At 37.3% G+C, this 7,348-nt stretch overlaps 1 protein-coding gene across 1 annotated transcript in view; it reads left to right on the forward strand.

Moving 5' to 3' along the window:
• Positions 1-7,348, forward strand: part of LOC107708436 (kinesin light chain 1-like) — a 50,613-nt gene that overhangs the window by 38,338 nt on the left and 4,927 nt on the right. The gene's annotated exons all lie outside the window — the stretch shown is intronic.

Genomic DNA, 7,348 nt, shown 5'->3' on the forward strand with positions numbered 1-7,348 from the left:
AATGAAGCAGATTTTTTTTCTGAAATCTTCCCCAGATGTGTGGCTTGACACAAACCTGTTTCTGAGCTCTACAGGCAGTTCTTTTAACCTCAGGGCTTGGTTTTTGCTCTGATATGCATTATCAGCTGTTAGACATTTTATTATGATGTGTGTGCCTTTCCAGATCATATCCATTCAATTGAAGTTGCCACAGGTTAACTTCACTCGAAGTGTAGTAACATCTACAAGCAATATGATTGCTCCTGGGCTAAATTTCAACTGTCCCAGATAAGGGTATGAATACTTACGCAATGGAATCATTTAAGTTTTTTATTTTTAATACATTTGCGAAGATGTTAAAAACCTGTTTTTTGCTCTACCATTATGGTGTATGGAGTATAGATTGATGTGGAAAAAAAGTAATTTAAAGCAGTTTAGCATAAGGCAGCAATATAACAAAACGTGAAAACAATGAAGGGGTATGAATACTTTCGCAATGCACTGTATGTCCTTGTTTCTTTCTCTCACACACATATGGCTCAGGACTTCACTATATACTATATTGTTAAGACTGTAAATCTTTTGCAAGCATGCATTTGTTTGTATTACATATACAGGCACTCACATACACACATAGCATATAATATAGCAAATCTCACATTGACGTACATGTTGGGGTCACTCACATGTTGGCGTGGGCTGTGTGTTCTGTACTCCTGGTGTGTGTGTTTTTTTTTTTGTTTTTTTTTTCTGATTTGTTTATTGAATGCCTGCTCTAATCCTATTTGTGAATGCGTGTTTGTTTGCACACTTAAAATCTCCTCTTGCTTTCTACTTCTTGCCTGCCCGTTTTCATGCTATTGTCCTCATCTATTCAATCCCTCTCCCAATCATATCTGAGGTCCATAATGTATCAGCTTTATGATACAACATATGATTAACAAATCAATGGGTCTTCAGGGTTGATAATGTGCCATTTTTAGACCGTGCCCAAGGTTGATGGAATGGGCTCATGGAAAACAGCCTGTGGCTTTGGCCTCTAAATAAAACTACTATGCTCAATTTATTTCGGCCGGCCATTTTCCTCAAAGCAAGCACATGATCCCATGTGTGATCATGGCAGCACAAGATTTGTTTTCTCTTTTGGATCTTTGTTTTTTCCAGCTTTCAGTTGCTTTGTTTGTGCCTTTGATAATCGTTTAAGTCTAGCATTGGTTCTTCTGAGGAGTATATTCAGGATAAGCTCATTTTAATACCCATTTACATGTTCCTTCCTGACTTAATAACATACTATATGCAAACACAAATGCAGCAAATTGCTGATGCCTTGAATAAAGGCCGATGCCAAAAACCTGGCAAATACAGTTCAGTATCATCCTCAAAGGCAAATTTATCAGCCGGTACCTTGTTAAACAACTTTTGTTAGAATCGGAAGTTAGCATCTCTCTGGTTCCTTTCGACAAAAAGCGGATAATTTTTTTTTGTTCACTTTTGATTGTTGCAGAAAATAAGATCTGTGACCAACAAAAGTTTACGATTCTTTCACGTTTTGTTTAAGGTAATCTTGACAAATAAACGAATATGAATATTGAAGCTGAAAATTATATTGCCAGAAGTAAAAATAAATGAACTAGACCATGGTCATACAGCTTTAACATCACCATCACTAAGCTTCTGACTACTCTTTATATCTTTATTTAAAATCTTTTATTTAAAAGTTGTAAAGTTGTGCTAGAATTGCTTGCAAGGGTGCAACTATAAACACGAAGAGGCTGTAAAAGCAGACTATTTAGTGGATGAGTTTACCTGTTCAGCGTCATGACGTTTAATGTCCCAGACAATCTCTGTAGTCTTAATAACATACTATATGCAAATGCAAACACAAATGCAGCAAATTGCTGATGCCTTGAATAAAGGCCGATGCCAAAAACCTGGCAAATACAGTTCAGTATCATCCTCAAAGGCAAATTTATCAGCCGGTACCTTATTAAACACAACTTTTGTTAGGATCGGAAGTTAGCATCTCTCTGGTTCCTTTCGACAAAAAGCGGAAAAAATTTTTTTGTTCACTTTTGATTGTTGCAGAAAATAAGATCTGTGACCAACAAAAGTTTACGATTCTTTCACGTTTTGTTTAAGGTAATCTTGACAAATAAACAAATATTAATTTTGAAGCTTAAAATTATATTGCCAGAAGTAAAAATAAATGAACTAGACCATGGTCATACAGCTTTAACATCACCATCACTAAGCTTCTGACTACTCTTTATATCTTTATTTAAAATCTTTTATTTAAAAGTTGTAAAGTTGTGCTAGAATTGCTTGCAAGGGTGCAACTATAAACACGAAGAGGCTGTAAAAGCAGACTATTGAGTGGATGAGTTTACCTGTTCAGCGTCATGACGTTTAATGTCCCAGACAATCTCTGTAGTCTTATTTCACCACTTGTTAGTAACCATCTTTTTCAAGACACCTAAAAACATCACGAATGGGATATTATTGATGTGTTTTATGTCGTACAGTAACATGTGAAAATATATTGAGCTTGTGTTGACCACAGACCTCATTTCAGGCATTTAACCAAAAACCCATTTAAAGTACCCATTGACTTCAAGGGTTAGTTCACCCCAAAATGAAAATTCTGTCATTTATTACTCACCCTCATGTCATTGCAAACCTGTAAGACCTTCTTTCATCTTCGGAACACAAATTAAGATATTTTTGATGAAGTCCGAGAGCTTTCTGACCCTCCATAGAGAGCAACGCAACTGAAATATTCAAGGCCCAGAAAGGTAGTAAGGACATCATTAAAATAGTCCATGTGACATCAGTGGTTCAACCTTAAATTTATGAAGCTACGAGAATACTTTGTTGTGGAGACTGGCAGGAAAAGAAGAAATTGTTGAATAAAGTCAGTATTTTTGTTTTCTCTGTACATAAAAAGTATTCTCCTAGCTTCATAAAATTGAGGTTGAACCACTGATGTCACTGGACTATTTTAACGATGTCCTTACAACGTTTCTCGGCCTTGAACAAGGTAGTTCCCTTGCTGTCTGAGGGTCAGAAAGCTCTCGAATTTCATCAAAATCATCTTAATATTAGGGATGTAAGGATTAACCGCGAGCCGGTTGAAAATCGATTCAAATATGCGACGAACGGTTTAAATCGGGAACAAATCGCGATACAATTGGGGTAGGAGTTTATATGAATGTTTTTCTGAGGGGAACTGACTGTCTTTAGAAAAGTTTAGATGGCATTTTCTTTTCATCTTATGAAGCTACGAGAATACCTTTTGTGCGCAAATAAAACAAAAATAATGACTTTATTCAACGATTTCTTCTCTTCCGGGTCAGTCTCCGCCGCACGTTCACGAGAGTACGACGACGCATGCGTGTGATGCTGCTGAAGCAGGAGCCGGCGTTCTGACGTAGAACATACATGCGCTGCGCCTTGTTTACAAGCAGAGTCTTCATAAACATGTCTGAAGATTTCGACAGAGAGGATGACTTTCCCAGCCTTACTTATTCGAACCAGAATATACAAACAATGAACTAAGACAGATGGACGTTCTACATCAGAACACCGGCTCCTGCGTCGGCAGCATCACACGCATGCGTCGTACTCTTGTGAATGTGTGTCGAAGACTGACACAGAAAAGAAGAAATCATTGAATAAAGTTATTTTTGTTTTGTTTTGTTTTTTTGCTCGCAAAAAGTATTCTTTTTCATAAAAAGTATTCATAAAATTATGGTTGAACCACTGATGTCACATGGACTATTTTAACGATGTCTTTACTACCTTTCTGGGCCTCGAAAGTTTCAGTTGCGTTGCTGTCTATGGAGGGTCAGAAAGCTCTCGGATTTCATCAAAAATATCTTCATTTGTTTTCCGAAGATGAGCGAAGGTCTTACGGGTTTGGAACGACATAAGGGTGAGTAATTAATGACAGAATTTTCATTTTTGGGTAAACTATGCCTTTCAGGACAATTCTGGAAATGGAAATGTACGAGCAAAAACACAAACTAGTTTCTGGGTTTAAAACTCATTTCTGCAAGTGTTCGAACTGCTGATTTTTGTGGGAATTATTCACTCATATTAAACATTTAACCTCCGCAGCAAGAACTGTTAGTTCACCATCACAGTAGTTGACCTAGAAGAGTAAACTGACTATAGAAGAAGACAGCTTGTTTGCGCTACTGCTATAGTGCCCTTTGTGGCAACTCTTGAGAATACAGATTTCAGAACCCAGTGACATGAATTCGAGCATTTGTTCATTTGCTTGTGTACAGTATGTTTTAGTCCTTTCTGCCATCCCATCTTTTGTGTTACGCTTCCTATATCTCTTTCTTTTTTCTGTCTCTTTCATTGTTGGAACTTTCAAGTTCAGTCTCCCTAATAATATAACATTTTGTCTCTGTTCCTCTTTCTCTATAACCTCTCTCTCCTCCTTGTGTACTTACTCGGCCTACTCTTGCATTGCTCTCTCTCTCTCTCTCTCTCTCTCTTTGTTTCTCGTGTGGTTGGCAGGTGTAACTCCAGATGCCTTGTTGTGGTTGTTGAACTTACCTTCTGCATGACGGATGCCCTCCTCACCCTCCTCTCCAGCTTTGCTGTTTTTCGTCTCCTCTCTCCGAACGGCACCTTTCCTTCTCCTCCTCCTCCTGTGGGCATAAGTGGGCTAAAGCAGGCCCGACCGGCCAAGATCCTTGGCCTTTCCTTCTTGTCACAGCTGAACTAAGTCTCTCTTCTATCTCGCAGCACTATAATATTCTGTCAGCTTGTAATATGTCAGTAGACAGATCTCTTCTTGTCTGTCAGTCTCTTTAACTGTTTGTCTGTTCATCTGGGATGTAAGCTGCCACTGTGTCTCTGTGTCTCTAATTAACTTCCCGTAGAGCTCCTACTGTATAAAGCTCTCACTCCTAGTAAACACTCTCTGTTTTCCTGCTCAGTTACTCCAGAGGGACTATCCTCTATTTACCTTCCCATCTCTAACACTGACTGGAATTTTCATCTCAGCTATATTGTCTTAATTCAGCTGCTTTGGTGTTTAAGCAATAGATCTCCCAAGAATGAAAATTCTCTCATTATTTCCTCACCCTCATGTTGTTCCACACCTATTTGCTGTTATTTTTCTCCACTGAACACAAATGGATTTTGACCATATCTGTCAAGCTACCATAAAAAAAGAGTCAATGACTTGCACTATATTCCAAGTCTGTATAAAAGATCCATGTAAAGAGAAAATACACATGCACATTTGGAACGACGTGAGGTGATTCTTTAATGGAAGGCAGAACTTGAAAATAAACCGTAGTCAGAGAAGATGTCACATTTAATTTGACATATTAAAAGAAACTCTACTCTGATTAATGTCCGTGCTGTACATCTAACATACATCCTCCATAAAAACAATGTTCTGGGTTCAATACAAATTAAACTCAACAGCATTTTTGGCATAATGTCAGTTACCACAAAATGATTTCATCTCATTCCTCAGATTCTAATTTTTAGAAAAGTAAAAATCATGGTTACAGTAATGCAGCAAAATTTCAATCTTCCTGAAAGTTTAAAATCATGTTAAATAAAACATCATTCAATACAAATTTTGTTTTACTGTGGACTTTTGGCCATACCTTTGAAACCTTATGTACAAATAAGTTTTTAAAAGTATGGCCACAAGTCCAAAGACAAAATAATAGAATGATAGAGGAATGTAGCTTAATTTATAAAAAAAACCAAAAACGTTTTAATTCCGTTATTATCGTGGACTAGTCTTGTGGACTATCTGTAAACATCTGTAATGTGAAATGGCTTATTCAGAGCTGTACTAAATAAAAAATAAAATAAACTGAAGGATGAGTTGAAATGATATGCGGTGCAAATTGCCATTATGCCTCAAATGCTGTGAACAGAGCTTCTCTTGTAGTGAAGTTAACATTGGTTTACGCTGCAGGGCCTGTGTGACAGTTCTCATTGGTTCCCTTTGATGTCCTGTAGTGCTGGGAGCCATTTGAACTCTGACCTGCTCTGTCTGAAAGTGTGCCCTGTAATGCTATCTCTCTCACACACTTCATGTACAGTGCATTAATGTGGCATGGTTGTGTTGTTCAGCTTCTGTGTAGACCAAATCTTGCTTTCCACACACTTTTTCAGACATTTCATATTGACCACTATTGTGAGACCATTGTATATAGTAGAACACTAGAGATGGGTAGATGAGAGGAAAGAGAGGGATGAGATGGGACGAGTAGAAGCATGATGTAGAATCTGATGCTCTTGTTTTCTTTCTCCTACTAACTTGTTCTCTGGTGTGTTGCTGCATCTTGTGTCTTTCATAACTTCTAATAAAACTGACTGCTCACCACAGCCTCTGCCTGTGTGCTCTTTCTCTTCATCTGTTTGTTTGTGTTTGTGTGTGTGTGTGTGCGCGCGCGTGCGTGTGTGTGTGCGTGCGTGCGTGCGTGTGTGTGTGTGTGTTTTCTCTGGTGAAATACTGAAGCCTGATGTTGGTGTGTTTGTGAGTTAAATGTGTTGTGGCTGACTGCTGTAACAGCTTGTCTTTTTAATGGATGTGTTGGTCATAATTTTTCTGGGTCAGTGTGCATCTTCTTCAACCCTCTCCTTCCTTCCCCCTCCATCAAACCCCTCCTGGCTTTTCCAAGCCCCTGGATGAATAGCCAGGCTCAGGGGTCAAAGGTGAGAGGTCGCAGCAGAAGAGACTGCAGCAGAGCAGACTGTAGTCAAGACCGGAGTATGGGGGACCTACAGGATATTCCAGGGTTCATACGATCACGGGAAATTTTCAAATCTAGGAATTTCAAATCATTTTTAAAATTGTGATTTTACATTTTCAATTTCTGTAGTGAATATAAATCTTTCTAGTTATGCTCAGCTCATCAAATGTTTCATTAGCTAGAATTTGCTGTTTTGTGAGTGCAGTCTCTATACAGTTGAATATTTTTTTAATTAATTATTTAATAATTTGTAATCATTCGTATGCAGTAATCAGGAATGACTGGAAAAGTAATAGAGTGGCATTAAGAAATGGTGAAAATATTTGTTTTCTTTATTTAAAAATGAAATATATGTTTGCAATCATTTTTTGAAAAAGCCTTAAATTTAAACAAAATCATATTTTTGTTCTGCATTTAAATTTGTTGAAAGAAAATTTCCAAAGTTGTGAATGAAGATAAATGAGGACTCTATTTATTCTTTCTAGAAAAAAAAAAAGAAAATAGCGAAAATTTAGCTGTGGTCGTCTGTAAGCAGTATTTAAAGAGATTCAAAAATGAGGGTTTTAGCTAAATTAATTTATTAGTTTATATTAATATTTATATTATTCTTTATATATATATATATATATATA

The sequence above is a fragment of the Sinocyclocheilus rhinocerous genome, unplaced genomic scaffold, assembly GCF_001515625.1.
Source record: "Sinocyclocheilus rhinocerous isolate Xijiao unplaced genomic scaffold, SAMN03320098_v1.1 scaffold295, whole genome shotgun sequence".
In the NCBI taxonomy this organism is placed as follows: domain Eukaryota; kingdom Metazoa; phylum Chordata; class Actinopteri; order Cypriniformes; family Cyprinidae; genus Sinocyclocheilus; species Sinocyclocheilus rhinocerous.